The following is a 19,444-nucleotide window of genomic DNA, read 5'->3' as shown; positions in this document are numbered from 1 at the left end:
GCTGAGGTGTGTTTCCTGGAGGCAGCATATTGTTGGGTCTCGTTCTTTGATCCATCCTGCCACTCTGTGTCTTTTTATTGGAGAGTTCAATCCATTTACATTTAGAGTGATTATTGAGATGTGGGGGCCTACCTCTGCCACTTTATGTCTTGTTTTCCGGTTCTCTTCAATTTCCTTTGTTTCTCGTCCCATGGTTTAGTCTGTTCTGATGGAGAGCTGCTACTCTCTGTTGTTGTCCTTCTACTTATCTCCTCTGCTCTTGGTTTTGTAGCCCCTTTCCTTTTTTTGATTTTTCAGGAATGAGGGTTTTCCTGAGCATTTCTTGAAGAGGAGGTTTTGTGGCAATGAACTCCCTTAATTTTTGTTTATCTGGGAAAGTTTTTATTTCTCCATCGTATTTGAAGGATATTTTCGCTGGGTAGAGAATTCTCGGCTGCATGTTTTTGTCCTTCAGATTTTTGAATATATCATTCCACTCTCTTCTAGCCTGTAAAGTTTCTGCTGAGAAATCTGCTGATAGCCTGATGGGGGTTCCTTTGTAGGTTAATTTCTTCTGGCTGGCTGCTCTTAGTATTCTCTCCTTGTCATTGACTTTTGCTAGCTTCACTACTATATGCCTTGGGGTTGGTCTACTTGCATTGATAAAGTTTGGAGATCTATTGGCTTCTGTCACATGAAGTTCCATCTCTCTCCCCAGGTTTGGGAAGTTCTCACCCATTATTTCTTTGAATAGGCTTTCTGCCCCCTTCTCCCTCTCTTCTCCCTCTGGTATACCTATAATCCTTAGGTTGCGTCTCCTAATTGCGTCAGATAATTCTCAGAGAGTTTCTTCATTTCTTTTTAGTCTTAGTTCTCTCTCCTCCTCTGCCTGCAGCATTTCTATATTCCTATCCTCCAAATTGCTAATTCTTTCCTGCATATTATCGGCCCTACTGTTCAGTGCGTCTAGATTTTTCTTAATCTCCTCTATTGTGTTCTTCATTTCCAGTATTTCTGTTTGGTTCTTCTTTATAGTATCGAACTCTTTTGTGACATAGCTCCTGAGCTCGTTGAGTTGTCTATCTGAATTCTCTTTTAACTCATTGAGTTTTTTAATGATGGCTGTTTTGAAGTCATCATCATTTAGGTTATATATTTCATTGTCTTTGGGATTGTTTTCTGTGTGTTTGTCATTTTCCTTCTGTTCTGGAGATTTAATATATTTTTTCATATTGCTTGATGGTGTAGATTTGTGCCTCCGCATAGAGATAGAGTTTAGTTACTGCTTCCACTTGTTTCTACTGGTGTGGTGGGGGGACAGCTGTTTATACTGCACCAGCCAGGAACCCTATCAGCTGTTGCTTTCTGAGCCTGGGCCCCTCCTCGCAGTCACAGTGGTCCTGTGGGTTCCCTCTTCAGCTGTGGAGGCCATCACAAGGGGGCTTCAGGCTGCTGGTGCCTACTGTTGCAGACCACCTAGACGTGCTCCCTCCTAGGGTCTGCAGTGGTGTTATGGGCTTTCCCAGCAGCCAGGGGCAAGATCACTTATATTTGCAGCTCTGTCACTGTCAGAGCCCACAAAATCTCACTTGTCCACTATGGGTCACAGCAGAGCTATGGGCATCTTCTGCAGTCTGTGGTTAGCTCACCTGGCTATGCTACTTTTGTCCCGGGGTCTTCCAGCCTTGTGGTTGCTGGGTGGGTGCTCTCTACTAGTGCTGTGCAGAGGCTATCGCTGAGGCTGCTGTGAGACTGTAGAGTTTAGCCCTGGGCCATGGAGCCAGGTCGCTGGAACTCCACCCAGCCCCAGTCCTCTCCCCTAGGATCTTGGGGAGCCCCTTGCCTTGTCTGGGGGATAGCCGGAGACCTTGAGTTCAGTGGCAGCTGGCCGGCTGCTGCCCTGCCTGGGATTCTCCTCTTCAGGACCCTCCCGGCGTTGTGGATGCTGGGCGGGGCCTCTCCACTAATGACAGGTAGAGACTTTGCCTGGTGCCCAGACGGAACTCTGGAGTTTCCCCCCAGGGCCGCGGAGCTGGCCGCTGGAGTTCCATCCAGCCCCAGTCCTCTCCCAGGAGATCTCTGGTAGTCCTGAACCCCTCCCGGGCAAAAGCCTGGTCAGTGGAGCCAGCAGCGGCAGCTGGCAGGCCGCCATGCTGTTTGGGATTCTCTCCGGGAGCCTCCCGGCGTTGTGGATGCTAGGCGGGGCCTGTCCGCTAATGGCGGGTAGGGGTTTTCCCCACTGCCTCTGGTGTGTAACTCTGGAGCTTCCCTTTGGGCTTAGGTGTAATTGCAGGGGGCTTAGGTAGGGCTCTGGTCACCTGTTTCCACTGTCGTTCCTCTGGTGTGCGCTCCCTCCTGCCCTTGGCGTGTGGTGATGTTCTGGGGGCATCCGCTGGAAGAAAGCCGCTTGCAGGTACTAGGCTGTTCGGGGGTCGGGGTCGGAGAGTTTTCACCTATCTCCACCTCCTCCCGGAGGGAAATCCGCCCGCCTCCCGATGTATAGCAGCGTGGGTCTCTCAGGCGTCCTGAGATGCTATATGGATATCCTTTGTTAAGCGATGAATGTCCAATTAGTTGTAGATTCGAAGGGGGAGAGACAAAGAAGACTACTCATGCCGCCATCTTGGATCTTCTCCTCAGATGGAGTCAGTCTGGACGATGGAGCTCACCGGGCATCTACAGGTGAAGAAAGGACCTCAGCTTTGTGTAAGACCGCAGGAGTTCTCCATAAGGCAATGCTGAGAATTTCTCCTCTTTTTAAGAACCAGTGCTGATCAGAGAAGGTCCTGATGAGTGTTCCTCATGACCAAAATGGAAATAGGAATTTGCCTTCGTTGTTGCTTGCTCTCTCCTCTGCAGCCATCCCATCTGCAGCTATTAAAGGTTGTCCTGAGAGGAGCTTGGAAAATATACAATGAAATGGTTATAGGAAATCGGAATCGTACTTGGGAATTCAGCTTGTGCTAGATCCAAGGACAAGAGGGGATCAGCAAGGACATGGCCTCACCCACCTGGCTCACAAAAGATGTTCTGAGCTGGTCCGCCAGGTGGGCTTTATTTCCATGCAATGAGATGGTGTCCTCTAAGACTGAACTGTGGCCACCTGAGAGTCACCACATGTGACTCAAAGCATCCTTCCATTTCGGGATTTTGAACACTTTTCTGTGCTTTTATTGGCCAAGGGGAGCAGTAGTTCTGCAAGCTAATAGAAAGGTCACACATTTTGAAATCAACCAGAATTGAAAAGCTGTGCTTCTAAGCTCTGATTCTCTTCAATGGGAAGAAGTCGTGCCCCTCTTATGGGGTCCAGGCAGTAGTCATAAACTGCTCCATCCAGTAATGCTAGTGCTGGGCAAGTGGTCTGCACTGGACAGTAATTGGCTGATGGGTGCTGCTGGCCTACGTGCAGCCAGTGGGAGGCTGGGTTAGGTGTTCCAGTCGGGGCTTGGTGAAGAGACTTAGGGACAAGTTAAAGAAAACCCTAACAGAACAAGAGCGGTGGAAAGAAAGTCGGCGGTCATTCCTAACAAAGAGCCAATAACAGGAAAGCTGCTTCCCAGGATGAAAAGGCTCTTCCAGAGAAACTTGGAGATGAATGGTATGGAGATAGACAGAGAACAGACTCCCCAAACATGGAGCCACGGTGAAGTGTTGGGGACGCCACACAAGCGATGAAGCGGGAGCTGAGGCCCCATCAACGAAAGCAGCTGTTTTTTCTTGGTTGGAAGGAGCCTCAGCGCAGTCTGCTTCCGAATCAGATTTCTCTCTTTAACCCAGTGGCTCAGCATTTCCCAGACAGCTTCTTGGCTATCTCCATCCCTGGTGTTAAATGGGCCATTTCCTGGGGGACTCAAGGTTCTCCCCTGACACCTCAGCACCTGAGACGTCTGTAAAGTGACATGGAGGGAAGGTTGGAGATCCTAGAGAAAGGAAAACCCTTGGGCATATAATTAAGGAGTCAGGAATCTGAGAAAGCAAACTGGAAGCTACCGGAATTTCATCTAAAATGAGTATTGGTATTGAAGGCTTTAGGTTTTGGAGGAAGTGAGAGGAGGGGCAGAGTGTAAGTTTGAAGTGAAAAGACTAAAGAATAAAAATTTAAAATACCAAGGATGAGTAAGTTGCTTATATGCAATTCTTCAACTTGTGATGTACAAAATGCATTTTTCAATAAAAAGTAGTTAACTTTTTTTAAGCTTGACTTTTTAGGAAAACCATGTTCCCATCAAGAAAATATAATTTAGGGGAAAGAACTCCTTGTATCAGTTATGGAAAATTTTATTTGTTAGGAGCACAAGACACCGAGACACCACCATTTACAGGGTGGCAACGCGCCTTGGTTTCACAGCGACCTTCCTTGAAGGAAACGAACCTGGAACAGTGCCTTTAGCTTTTCAATACACGCACCCCCTTTAGGTAAAGGAATATCTCCTGCCTTCACGACTGGCTATATAATTGGGGTGCAGGGAGAGCGGGGGGCCCAGTGCAAAATGAAAATGCTAGACCCCTTGTTCAAAAAGCAGGAAAAGAGCATTTTGGTGTTTCCCATGGTGTCTCTCAACCTGTCGTGGTTTCTTCCTGCACAAATGTGGACCCTCACGGGCACCCCAGGGCCCTGCCCCTTCCTAACTTGTGCCCAGCCCCACCCAGGCTGAGGGTGGCTGTGGTTGCTGGGTAGGGGTGGGGCGTAGGCAGCTGACAATTCCTCCTGGGGAGGCAGAGGTCAGGGGAGCAGGATTGCCCCGAAGCAGAGGCTCCAAGCCCCTGCCAGGGTCCCATCAGAGTTCATTTACAGAACACAAATTGAAGGATAAAATTAACAAGATGGGGACTGCAGAGCCTGGAGCCCTAAGTACAGGAGGGAGGGAGGCCCTTCTGAGCGGGCCCTGGGCCACTGCACTGGTCAGACCCTCATGAAGCTGGCCCTGCTCCCAATGCCATCAAAAATTCTGATGTATTCTGCTTAGTTGAAAACCACTCTGCCGTGAAGCAGAGCAGTGTGTTCCTCAGTGGGTTGGTCATCAAAACCTTCTCTGGGACTCCTTACAAATAAGGGTTCCTGGGTCACATTGCAGGGATTTCTGCTGGTTTATTTGTTCATTCCTTCATTCTTTCACATATTTATTGAACACCTCCTAGGTTTTAGGCCTTGGAGTGTTATGAACAGGATGGAGAAGATAACACTCAAGGTCTCTCTCAGCAGGGTCCTCATTGTCCACTGGGAGAGACTGAACTAAAAGAAGTCACAAATAAACAAAATGTACCTACAGACTGTGCAAAGAGCGGAGAAGCAAGTAAACTCACGCTAGAGAATATCGGGGGAGGGTTCAGCCTGGAGTGGAAGACGGATAATATTTAAAGCCTGGGGTGAGGTTCGTTCTAGAGTGTTTATTTCTAAGAACCTCCTTAGGTAATTTTTAATAAGGTTTGGATTTAACTAAAAGTCTAACTGCTGCCTATCTTTACCAGGTTAGAGGAACTTGGCAAATTCACCTTCTGTAGATAGTATTATGAAAGCAATACGAAATCATAGATTAACATTAAAGAATGAATATGCTTTTCCATATTATAAATCCCCCTAGAGATTTTTTTCATCTCATCTCTTTGTCGTGAATCTGAAAATCTATTAATCTTCCCAGTTCAGTGATGGCACATTTCATGGGTACCAAGAAAGTACATCACCGGCCCAGGCAAGCTTGTAGTGCGTCATAGAAACGTGACCTAAAAAACCACATCTCTTAATTCCCAGTCTGACAGACCACAGATGTCATCACTTGTCCCTAACACTTAATATCCAACAAGAAGCATCCTTGTTTTCTTCAAAGAATCACTTAAATCTGTCACAGTGTAATTAATGCTGCTGCTGGCACATCGATCAGTTTGAGAGTAGGGGTTTTTTTTTTTTAGTATAAAAAAGCTGAGGGGGACAATGTAGTTCTTCAAAATGCCTAACAAAACCTCAAATGCATGTCTCAATGGATCCCTTTTTCTGTTTTACGACTTTTCCCATTATGGCTCCACAGCTCTACTAGGATGTGAGTTATCGGGTCCCAAAGCCTCCACTTACGAAAGCCAGGGATGATGGACTTGCCCTTCCACAGTAAGAAACGAGAACGTTCGAGGACGACAACATGTTTTCCTTCTTCAGAGAGGATTTACACTTGTTTCCTTAGGTTGGTGGGCCAGGCACTTGCAGTCTACTCACGTCAGTCTAGCATATGAATCTAGAGAATTTGCAGCTGTAATATCAAGTGAACCTACAGTTTACCTGTCTTCCCAGGTACAGCCCGTTATGGGTCCAGTGCCAGACCTCAAGGGTTCCTCAGTGTTCTCCCTACTTGGTAGTCTTGAACTTCAGTTTTTGCGCCACACTCTGTGAGTCTGTTTAGCCCTCTGTTCTGCTTCGTAGACTTCTAGTGGTCTCACTTCACAGTTGCCTGACGTCCCTAGAGGAATGGTAACTTGACTGCTAGGCTCTACCCTGAGCTTCTTTCTTCTTTTGGGTATTAGAGAGAGAATTAGTAAAATGGAAGAAGGATCTGAAGAAATTACCCAGAATCCAGTCGAGAGAAAAATACTCACAGGCTAAAAAGTTTGGTTAAGGTTGTTAGAACATAGAAGAAGAAGTTCTAAGAGAGATCTTATTAGCATTCCAGAAATACAGAGAATGATGGAAAGGCAATATTCAAGCAGAATATAGTAAAAAGCCCCAAGTTAATGAACAACATGGATCAACAGGACATCCCCAATAGGATACATTAAAAAGAATTCAACATCTGGATACATTGAGCTGAAGCACTGCAGAAAAGAGACAAAACTTAACTAGATCAAGATAAAGCAAGAAGAAGAAAAAAGAGAACTATTTCAATATCAGGAGATGTAGCACAAAACGAAATTGTAGAAATAAATCCAGATCTATTAGTAATAGCAATTCTGAAAATTCAACAGACTTGATAGTTAAAAGTCATATATTATCAAATGAGTTGAAAAGAAACACCTAAAATATCAGTACACAGAAAGGTCAAAGGTGAAAAAATAGGAAAAGATATACTAAATTCCTATCCACCAAAATAATAAGAGTAGATAGAGAGACAAATAGATAAATGATTTGCCAGTCAAATAGTCTTTGAGGCAAAACTTATCACACATAAAGAGGATTGCTACCTGATGATAAAAATTTAATTCATCAGATATAATCTGTGTAAACTTTGTAGCATAGCCTCAAAATGTATAACACCATCATGGAAAAATCTACAGGAAGAGTATGAGGAGTTATAGGGGGCTGGCCCGGTGGCATAGGGGTTAAGTTCACGTGCTTGGCTTTGGTGGCCCCGGGTTTGTAGATTCAGATCCCAGGCGTGGACCTAGCACTGCTCATCAAGCCACACTGTGGTGGCATCCCACATAAAATAGAGGAGGATTGGCACAGATGTTAGCTCATCGACAATCTTCCTCAAGCAAAAAGGGGAAGATTGGTAACAGCTGTCAGTTCAGGGCCAACCTTCCTCACCAAAAAAACCAAAAATCAAAAAATTACAAACTTTTCTCAGTAACTGATGAATCAAGCAGCAAAATTTTTTTATAAGTATATGAAACATTTGAATAACATCATTAACGAGCTTGACATGAAAGATAAATAACCCCAAATGAGAGATTACATCTTATTCTCAACCACACAAGGTACAGTTGTGAAAACTGAGCCCATCCTAAAGACATGATTTCACAGAAATTTTATCATCTAAATCATTTTCCAGTAAGTTAGAAATCAATAACAGATGTAGAGAAAAAATTCATACCTTTGAAAATTAACTTTTAAAAGACTTTCTAAATAACTCATAGTTAAAGATGAATAATAACAGATATATTATATGTCCAAATTGTAAGATATAACTAAAGCATACTTTATAGTGAATTTATAGCTCTAAATGCTTATATTAGAAAAGAAGAAAGCTGAAAATAAATGAGCTAAGCAACTTAAGAAGTTAGAACAACAAAATAAACACAAAGAAAGTAGAAGGAAGGAAACTATAAAGATAAGAGTGGAAATTAATCAAATGGAAAACAAATATACAGTAGAGAGAATCAACTAAGGCAAAAGTTCATTTTTAAAAAACTAATAAAATAGACATTTTTAGGCTCTAAGAAAAGATGAAACAGTACAAATAAACAATATTAGAAATGAAAAAGAAGGCAATTGTAGATACTTGAGACCAAAAAGATAAAACTGTGAAATAAACATTTCCAAAACTAGATAAAATGGAAATTTCTTAGAAAAGCTACAACTTAACAACTGATTCAAGAAGAAATAAAATGCCTGAATTTTCTTCTATCCATTAAATAATTTTAATCAACGTTAAAAATTTGCTCAAAAAAAAGCTGGTTCCAGATGGTTTTAGAGATACTTTAATTCAGAATCAAGAAACGTAATTTCATTTTTACTCTAATTTTTCCGGGAAATCAAAAAGAGGAACACATTCCAATGGTTTTTTTTCTTTTTAATGAAACTAGTCTAACCTTGTTAATTAAATCAGATAAAGAAAATATTAGAAATGGAAATTACTGGCTAATCTCACTTATCGAAGATGTAAAATACTAAACAAAATGTTATCAATCTAAATAGAAGATTAGATCAAGTTTAAACTGGGTTTTCTCAGCAATAAAGAGATTATTGAACATTAAACAATCTCAGTTTAATTCCTCACATTAAGAGATTAAAGGAAAACACTTCTCAGAAGACACAGAGGTAGTAAAATATTAAACACTTCGTGGTGACCGTGTAAAAAACTTTTGAATACACTGGAAAGGGAAGGTGTCCTTGTCTGGGTTCCCCTAGGGCAGACACTGAGGCAGAGAGGCCTGTGAAGTGCATTTGGGAGGTGAGCCCAGGGAACATGGATGAATCCCACAGCCAAAATGTTGAGCAAAACAAGCGTCTCTCTCTCATCTGTCTGTCTATCTATCTATCTATCTATCTATCTATCTATCTATCTATCTACCTATCTACCTATCTACCTACCTACCTACCTATCTCTCGTCTATCTATCACCTATGGTCTGTCTATTATCTCTCTCTCTCTATCCATCTATCTATCATCTATCATCTGTCTCTCACCTATCTATCTATTCATCTGTCTAGCTAGCTAGCTAGCTAGCTATCTACTTGCCTGTTTTGCACATCTACATATTACCATTTGTACAAACTTTACAAGCAGGCAAACAGCACTATGCATTACTCAGGGATGTCTGTGTGTATGGTAGCAGTATAAAGCAACGTAAGGGAATGACGCACGTGAAATTCAGAATAGTATTTAGCTCTGGCGTTGGGTGCGTAGGAGACACCTCAAAGAAGAGTAGATAGGAGTTTAAACTCTATTGGTGAAGTTTACCTTCTTAAACAGGGTAGTGGTGTAAATGTGTTCATATTATTATTCTCTATACTTTCCTCAATAATGCCTTAAAAAAGTAAATAAGGAAGAAAAATACACTAAAGTTACTTGTCCATATCAAGGAAATAGAGAATGAGGCTATCGAGGAGCAGTGGAGTAGAGTCATTGAACCAGTAGCGTCCTAAGAGAGGCAAGGCCTTGGTGAGAGTGGCGGGGAAGGAGGGAGGGTGTGCCATTAAATGCAGAACAAGTGAGTGTCGACAGAATAAGCGCGAGAACATCATGAGAATGTATAAAGATGATGTGCTAGGTAATTTGAAAAAATGTATAAACATAAAATGCCAAAATTGACACTGGAGGAAATTTGTAAAAACTTAGTGCATTCAGGGGCCAGCCGTGGCCGAGTGGTTAAGTTCACATGCTCCGCTTCGGTCGGTGGCCCAGGGTTTCGCCGGTTTGGATCCTGGGCGCAGACATGGCCCACTCATCAGGCCATGCTGAGGTGGTGTCCCACATGGCACAACCAGAAGGACCCACAACTAGAATATACAACTATGTTCTGGGGGGCTTTGAGGAGAAGAAGAAAATAAAAGAAGAAGATGGGCAACAGACGTTAGCTCAGGGCCAATCTTTAAAACAAAAATTACTCTATGCTGAAAGGTAAGTGGGAGAAGATATTTGTAATGTATATTGCAGACAAAGGATTATTATCCACACTATTTTAATGACTAAGGGAAAAAAACATTGAAATAGAAATACTGACAAATCACAGAATAACGTTTGTGTTTTTTTGTTATTGTTTTTTATTAGCTTTTCAAGTTGAGTTTTCTTCCTTGGTAACATACGGCAGGGCTTTCAGTAGCACCCAAAGCTGCTTGATAAGTGTATATCTTCTTGTAATATCTGTTACTAAAATGTTTTGAAGTAAGCATTTTAATAACAACACAAATAATACAAACGTGGATGAATAATGAGTACAAAATTGATGCCTAAGGAGAGCCACTTTGGCTGGGCCATCAGAACCAACAAACGGCATATATTTATATATTCTCTGCCATTTGTACTAATTCCTTTGAAATGCTTTAGAAGAGATGTTCTAAGAAAAATAGGAATTTGATGAAGAATTTGAGCTATTTCCCCCCTATGATCACCAGGGCTAACATTTAAAAATTGTTGATATCTTAGATACAAAGTATCAAAGAAGAACCCAAATCAATAGGTACCTATTCACTCCCTAGTCATGGCAGACTACTTAGTAACTGTCTGTGCAACTTTATTCCTCCTGCCTAGGGTGCCATCATCACCTAGGGGTCCATCCTCCAGGTCTAGGCTCTGAGATCGGCTCCCTCTTATCAGGGAAGAGATTTCTGGAAATAGAGATCTATGCCTGGGGCACTAAAGATCAAGTCAGTTTTATTGTCAGTCTTCATTTGGCCCTGGCTCCTTAGTTCTAGTACGTAGGCTTCTGCTTTGTTCCTAGATTTTAGTTATAACAAGTTCTGATTTTATTTCTAATTGCTTGAGCCCTTTGTTTAAAGTCGTCCCGGTTTCCCAGCTCCTAAAAGATAGAGTCCATGAATTATTTTCCAATTGCCCTTCTCCAGGCTCTTTCTCTCTACTCTCTCATGCCCTCTTTCTTTATTTCCATGAAATTTTGCTCATTCCACTGTTACAGAACCTATCACTATCTTCTGTCAGGAATATATTGTACTAATTGTATATTCTTGGTGCTGACACAGATCCTAGCCTATGTACAGAAGGTTTTCAGTAAACTTTTTCAGATGAATGTGTCGCCTTAGATCTCTGCTCCCTTACTATGGAAGACAGTGGGGAAATTCATCGTAAGGCCATCTTAGTCTTAGCTAAGCACATGCGAGGGCTCCTGAAGACTGTCTCAGTGGTCTTCCGCTTCAGATTCAAATGTCATGTGTCAACACAGACACAGTCCACAGGGTGATGGATATTCAAAACTGCTTCCTCTCACACATTCAATTGTCCCCATGCTTTTGGCTTCTGGCTTTAATTCTTAGCTCTATACTCTCTCTCACCCTTTCTTTCTGTCAGCCCCCAGAGCTGCTTTATGCTTTTTAACTTTTTGGTTCCTCCTGAAAAGTGTGTCTTATAGCCTGGGTTGTTAGTCTTCCTCAGTCACTTCTTTTATTTATTGATGTATTTATTTATTTATTTACTTATTATTGTGGTAACATTGGTTTATAACATTATATAAATTTCAGGTGTACATCATTATATTTCGATTTCTGTGTAGATTACATCACGTTCACCACCTAAAGACTGATTACAATCCATCACCACACCCATGTGCCTAATCACCCCTTTCACCCTCCTCCCTCCTTAAGTCCCCTCTGGTAACCACCAATCCAGCCTCTGTCTCCATTGTTTGTTGTTGTTTTTATCTTCTACTTATGAGTAAGATGGTATGGTATTTGACTTTCTCCTTCTGACTTATCTCACTTAGCATAACACCCTCAAGGTCCATCCATGTTGTCACAAATGGCCGGATTTCATCATTTCTTATGGCTGAGTAGTATTCCGTTGTGTATATATACCACATCTTCTTTATCCATCCGTCCGTTGATGGGCACCTAGGTTGCTTCCAAGTCTTGGCTATTGTGAATAATACTGCAGTGAACATAGGGGTGCATATATCTTTACACATTTGCATTTTCGTGTTCTTTGGGTAAATACCCAGCAGTGGAGTAACTGGATCTTATGGTAGTTCTATTCTTAATTTTTTGAAGAATCTCTGTACTGTTTTCCATAGTGGCTGCACCAGTTTGTACTCTGACCAGCAGTGTATGAGGGTTCCCTTCTCTCCTCATCCTCTCTAACACTTGTTGTTTTCTGTCTTGATAATTATAGCCATTCTGACTGGAGTGAGGTGATATCTCATTGTAGTTTTGATTTGCATTTCCCCAATAGATAATGATGTTGAACATCTTATCATGTGCCTGTTGGCCATCTGTATATCTTCTTTGGAGACATGTCTGTTCAGATCTTTTGCCCATTTTTTAATTGTTCGTTGTTAGTTTTTTTGTTGTTGAGGTGTATGAGTTCTTTATATATTTTGGATGTTAACCCTTTATCAGATATATGGTTTGCAAATATCTTCTCCCAATTGTTAGGTCGTCTTTTCATTTTGTAGATGGTTTCCTTTGCTTTGTAGAAGCTTTTAAGTTTGATGTAGTCCCATTTGTTTATTTTTTCTTTTATTTCCCTTGCCTGATCAGACATGATATTTGAAAATATGCTGCCAAGACCGATGTCAAAGAATGTACCACCTATATTTTCTTCTAGAAGTTTCATGGTTTCAGGTCTTACATTCAAGACATCACTCCATTCTGAGTTAAGTTTTTGTGTATGGTGAAAGATAATGGTCTACTTTCATTCTTTTGCATGTGGCTGTCCAGTTTTCCCAACACCCTTTATTGAAGAGACTCCTTTCTCTGTTGTATGTTCTTGGCTCCCTTGTTGAAAGTTAGCTGTCCATAGATGTATGGGTTTATTTCTGGGCCCTTGATTCTGTTCTGTTGATCTGTGTGTCTGTTTTTGTGCCAGTACCATGCTGTTTTGGTTACTATAGCTTTGTAGTATATTTTGAAATCAGGGAGTGTGATATCTCCAGCTTTTGTCTCAGGATTCCTTTGGCTATTCGGGGTCTTTTGTTTTTTGAATAGCATTTGTAAGTGGCTAATTAACATACAAAAAATTCAACTTCACTAGTAATTGGGGAAATGCAAATTAAAAACAGCAATGAACTATAATTTTCTAATCATCACATTTAGAAAAATTTTGGAATTCTGACAATATCAAGGGTGGGTGAAGGTATAGCAAAAACAGAATTGTCCCGTACCGTGGTGCTGGTATACATTTGTGAAGCCAATCTGGAGAGCAATTTGGCAGTTTATGGTACAACTGAAAATATTCAGACCAAGCTATTTTATTTGTAGGTTAGGTTTATTCCCTAGAAAAATATTTATATCTGTGGGTAAGAAAATATGCAGAAAGATGTACATGGCAGCCTTAGCTCTAATAGGGAAAAACTGGGAACATCAAATAGGGATGTTGATAATTAGAATGTATTGTATTCAGATGCTGTTTATTCAGCAATTGAAATAGATGGCATTGACCTATATACGTCACCATGCCTGGAACTCAAAACTTAATGTTGAATAATAAAGCAATTAGTCAAATGACAGTGGGTATGTTATCAGTATGATGGAATAAATCACAAGCATAAAATTAAAGAATGATGGGGTTGGCCCTATGGCCGAGTGGTTAAGTTCGCACACTCTGCTTCTGCGGCCCAGGGTTTCACCGGTTTGAATCCTGGGCGCAGCCATGGCACTGCTCATCAAGCCATGCTGAGGTGGCATCCCACATGCCACAACTGGAAGGACCCACAACTAAAAATACACAATTATGTACTGGGGAGCTTTGGGAAGAAAAAGGAAAAATAAAATCTTTAAAAAAAATTCTAGAATGTGCTATAAGGATGCACATTAAAGTCATGATGGTGGACGTTTTCTGGCAGAGGAGACTGGAAGGTGGGATAGTGAGCGTGGTCAAAGGGGTCTTTAATTTTATCTATAATTCTTCAACACTGTCTCTTGTTCTTTTTGGCTTTTTCCTGCCGCTTTCCCTCCTCTTCCCTCCTCCATTTTTCCTCCTTCCATCTTTCATCTTTTCTTTCTTCACCTCACCCTCCCCTCTTCTCTCTGTCCCTCGGTCCTTTTTCCCCACCCTTCCTTTCTTCTGATATAGGATTATATTACTTGTATAAGTTTTTTAAAGTACATATATAAAACTTTCTTGCAGTAAATGTAACCAAATGTTAACAGTTTTTAATTCTGAGTGGTGGGAATACAGGTGTTAGTTATATTATTCTTTGTACTTTCCTGTCTTTTAAATGTTATTTTTCAAAATAAAAAAGATTAAATGAAGCCTAGATTTCACCCTTAGCAGATATTTTTGTTGAACTGCTTTAATTTCTAGAATTAGTCTGCATTTAAGTATCACTGCTAACGGGGAGGGTTTTACTGTGATTGTCCATAGCTGCTCAGTCAGGTCCTAGGAGCACTGGATTACTCAGCTTGATAATCAGTTTTTGCAAAAGAAAAGAAAACTAGACAAGAAAATATGTAGTTTGATATGGAAAGTTTCACTTCTTCTGAATACCAGAAATAAGTACACAGTCTCAGGGATGGAAAGAATGAATCCAGAATCCTTAAAAGGAATCTTTAACTTGCCTTGGAATATATGTGTATACATCAGTTCTCTCATAAAATTAATTTCCCCAGAACTGACAACCTTTCCCACGGTCGTGGATAACCTTGGCTGTGTCCAATGCCTGGAAGATTTCTTTGTGGCCTGCATCAGAGTGAGAAACAATTCCATCATGACGATTTCTTGAGGTAAGAGTGACAACAGCATTTTCTTTTCAAGAAAGGCAGCAGCGCTTATGTGTAGTATGGCCTATTGTTGAAAAGACTCATCATGTGATGTGACTTGACAAGTGGCCAGTATCAAAACTGGTTGTTTTTTTTCGCCTAAGAAACACAAAATGCCCATCTGGCTCTGATCCAAAATGGCTTGGCACACTTCATTCCAGTGATTTTTGGGAGAAAAAATTTAATTCTGTTTGGGCAATTGCTTGCTGGTGGTGTTCTTATCACAGGAGGAAAGGTACTGGTGAGATTCGGGACATCTTAAGGCCGGGGGACTCAGGGATGGGCACAAAATTGATGGGTTTGTGCAGCCGCCTGGTTATCACAGAGACTTTGATCTGGAAGACACCCGGGGCTGAGATCCTGGCTGTGCCACTTAATCCGCTCTGAGCCTCCGTGATCTTGTTTATAGAGCCTGGATAATTATAAGCTCTTTCATGGAGGTGGTTCATGTGAAGACTAGTGAAATGAGTATAAAGTGCTAATTGTTATTATGGGGTGTTAGCTCAGTTGCTCAATGGTATTTTGTGGGTCTCTCTCTCGTCTCTCTTCCTCTTGCACTAATATCTGTTCTGTTCATTTGAAATTTACAACGTTTCCCTGGTATGATTTCTTACCTACATTATAAGTGCTTGCTCTATTATTAACTTTTCCTTTCTCACATCCTTTGGGGAATATGGAATATAAATAAAATTTTAATTTTTGTTTGTTAATACCTAAATTTTCGTGTCTTAGATCCCTTGTGAACATGAGTGAATGTGGGCAAATTAAGTAATTCAATTTATCATTGAATCTATGTGCTAATTTCCCAAACAGATGTAGAGTTTTGTGGAGGAAAGAATCATCTTTCATGTTCTATAATTTCCCACAGTGCATGTAATAGTGCTTTGATACATTACAAATTCTGACATTTAGCAACCACAAACAAATTCTACTTAATTGCTTTAGTAATAAAACACATAAGTCCTAAATCTATTACTTACCATATGATACCTAATAAAAACAATGTGTGATGTATTTGTAAATGTTTTTACCAGGCATTACTTTTCTATTTTTTTTCTTCTAGGGTTTAAATTTGTATTTTTATCTTCAACAAAGTCTTTCATTATTCTGGACACAGGCTTTAGGACACTATACTATAGGTAAAAAATGCAATAAAAATAAATGTTAGAATTATGTTATACTCTAGCCCTGCATTTGAGGTAGAGAAGCAATGTCAAAAATCCAAACAATGTTTTTTATTACTCAGTTTAAGTGGTATTGTTTAAACACTTAAGTGTATAAATATGTGGTTGATATTACTGCTAACACTAGTCAGAGCTAATAGAGATATTGTTTTCAGACCCTCTTCACTTGAATAATGTTCTCTATCTGCCTACATTTCATTCCATATTAGTAGAAGATGAATTATGAAGAAACCCTGGGTCAAATATACAAATCTATTTTAGTTTAAAGAGTGAAAATATAACTTGTATATGAACCAATTTAATAGCTAAAAAAAGTTGTTTTATTTTGGGTACAGGCCTAGAAATCTTCCATGTACTTGTATTTTTAAATCAAGTGTAAACCATTAGGATTTAAAGATTGAAAATTTCAAGTCTTGTAAGGCCCTGGACGTTTAGACATTTTTGTCGCCCTGTCTGAGTCATGCTAGTTCATGCGTCCAAGTTTGAAATGACTTTGAATTACTGATTTTTTCCCACTCTCTTTCAGACTTCAGTTTAGTCCAAATTGGCTTGAAATATAACTTGGTGCAGTTGAAAAATAGGCTTAAAAATAAACTCTACAGAGATAAAAAATATTTTTCACCTTCGATAATTTTTCATGCATCTGGCATTTCAAGTTTGAGGTTTGACTTTTCTTTTGCTTGAATTTTAAGTATAGACATCCAAATGTTGACATGAGCTTCTCTACATAGTCTCCACTTTCTTTCACTGAAAATCCATAATAAAAAAGAAAGAAAACCCATAACAGATGTTAAAAACAAAATTTCAATAGAAAAAATTGACCTAAATTTTCCATTAAAAAATGCGTCCTAGGAGAGTTTGAGAGCAAAGAGAATATTATCCTTAAATAATAATTAAAAAAGACTTGTGACAGGTGATTTCAGCATGTGTTTAAAGCGTATGTGAAGAGCTGTCATTTTGATGGATGGTTTGCTGTGACGGTGAGAGCTCTTATTCTAAAGTCGAAAATCGAATTGTGGCAGTGGATATCTCACTGAATGCTGCCTGAATGAGAAAGGCTATTTATGCCCTATTAATACAATTTCACTGGGAATAACTTTTAAATTTTTGTTGTTTAAGAGAAAGCATGGAACTGGCATGAAACCACTTGCAATATTATTCCTGCTGTTTTAATTTTTAAATTATTTAAAAAGTTTTATATTATATTAAAATAATGGAAACTTATTTAAAAAAGCCAATTCAGAATGAAATAAAGAACAAAAATTCGAACTCCCTCACCTCTCGTCCTTTTCCTAGGAGAGTCTTTATTAACTTATTGGTATGTGCTCGCATGGTTGTTGAATGCCGTTAACACATAATGTAAAAAATATGCGATAATGCTATCTTTCTCTGTGAACTAGGAGAGGACAGAACAGTCAGAGTAATTAGTTCTTCTCTGCCTAGGCTGGTTGTACCTCTGTTTGAATGAAATTATTTGCAGACACTTTCCCCAGTCAGTTTTGCCTGACGCTTTATTCCACCAAGTTTTACTATTTTCCCTAGTGTAGACAGGCAATTCTGAAGTACTTTTTTGGATGATGCATATCATAGACACATTGGGGAAGAGAAATTTTTGATTGATGCAAGCTTTACCATACTTACAATTTCCACCTGAAGGACTTAGGAGATTCACGTATGGACCAGTACGTTTTTATTGGGATGTTTGTGGTTCTAAAATGAATTAAATAACACGTATAAATGTACAGTGGTTTTGATCTCTAGAGAAAGAAACTCAAGCTGCCTAGACAGCGGTGAAAATAGCTTAACTAAATTAGTTGTTGGACAAAAGTCAACACGAAATTTCCAAGGAAATGTAGAAACGATGTCTCTCGTTGTCAAATCTGTGAGCAGATAGGCAGACCCTAGAATCGACCTCTGACAACACGTTCAGGCTCTTCCGAAGAGTTTCTAAAGCTTGGCGAACGCTGCTTCTATCCATCCTAAGTCGCTTTACTTTAATAGCCTTTGAGTTTCCTAGGCTGGCCCTAATTAGATGTAATTAAACCATATGACTGCCTGCCCAAAGTAATCTACAAATATCATGATCTGAGCTCCTTGGCCAAGACACGGCTCGGCCTCAGTTCTCCAGGTCTTTCAGTGGCTGGCAGCCCAGAGCATTTCCTTCTCAGACTTCTCGCTTGTGCCGTGAACCTTGTCCCTGCCCTATACCTCGCCTTGCCTTTCCTATTATTTTGGGTGTTCTCATTCCTTACTCTCTCCCCTGCTTTTCCCAATGTTCCTATTGTTGTCCAGTATCTGGAGTCTTCTGATTCAGATGGATTTGTTTATTCCCTTTGACCCCCTGTATCAATGCTTTCCTCAGATCATTCATTCAGGGCTTGTCACCTGGACTGTGGTTTCTCCTGGGCTTAGCCAGCTTCACACCTGTGCTTCTGAGCCTTCTTTGTTTTGTCATGGCTGTCTTGGTCCTGTGTCTGTTTCTCTCTTTTAATCCTGTTGACAGCCGTTAATAATATTGCCATCCATGGTCTCTGGTCCCAGTCTCCCAATATAAAAAAAAAAGTCTGTATAAATACACGTGCTCATATATAAATAATTTAAATAATGTAAGCATATATGTATATATCTTACTCAAAGTCATAAATGTTTTACCGTATATTCCTAATACAGTCATTTTTTTCATTTCCTTTGTTGCTGGGCTCTCTTTCCTCCTCTCTCCTCTCTTCTCCTGCATTAGCCTTACCTACTAAACCCTGTCTCCCGTGTGCAGAGTAACTGTATTAGCAAGCTGGTTTGTATCCTTCCATATTTTGTCTGTGCTTACAAATTACATGCGTACATACGTATAAAATGCACGCACAGCCCTCCAGAGCACATATACTGAAAATATCTCTCTCTACACATATGCACGCACACACGCACACAGAAATACATACTCAAGTATACAGATGCACACATGCATGAGGGGAGATGTTTAATACACTCTTCTTCATTTTATTTTTCTCATTTAACATTTCCTCATGGAAATCCTTCCAAGTCAAATCAAATAGCCCTAAACTTTCAATTAATGGCTTCAAACTATTCCTTATGATATCCGTGTTGCCCAGCCTTTGTCTCTGGATTCCATGTGGTTTATGCCAAGCATTTGATCTTCCTCCTCTCTGACTGAACCCAGGAGGAGGGGCTTTTCATTCCTGGAAGGAAATATTTATCACTGAAAACTATTTCTAGATATTTCACTTAGTGCTGCTGCGTAACCAATTACCTCACAACTTAGCAGCATAAAACAACCATTTTGTTTTGCTCGATATTTTGAGGAATTCAGGAAGGGATTGGCTGGGGAGTTCCCACTTGGAGTCATACTGAAGCTGTAGTTAGATATTGGCCGGGGCTGGTCATCTAAAGACTTGACATGGCTGGATGACTTA

The 19,444-nt window shown here is 40.3% G+C and overlaps 1 long non-coding RNA gene across 2 annotated transcripts in view; it reads left to right on the top strand.

Annotated features, from left to right (window-relative positions):
* LOC138915861 (uncharacterized) overlaps window positions 1–19,444 on the top strand; it is an 81,651-nt gene that overhangs the window by 34,272 nt on the left and 27,935 nt on the right. The window contains exon 2 of one of the 2 annotated variants that reach the window (XR_011422244.1): window positions 14,683–14,796. This is a non-coding gene — a long non-coding RNA (uncharacterized lncRNA). Of the gene's footprint in view, window positions 1–14,682; window positions 14,797–14,939; window positions 15,068–19,444 lie in introns of those variants that run through there. The other variant, XR_011422245.1, reaches the window with a different exon arrangement.

Source organism: Equus caballus, chromosome 10, assembly GCF_041296265.1.
Source record: "Equus caballus isolate H_3958 breed thoroughbred chromosome 10, TB-T2T, whole genome shotgun sequence".
Classification (NCBI taxonomy): domain Eukaryota; kingdom Metazoa; phylum Chordata; class Mammalia; order Perissodactyla; family Equidae; genus Equus; species Equus caballus.
This window is presented reverse-complemented; position numbering and strand designations above follow the sequence as displayed.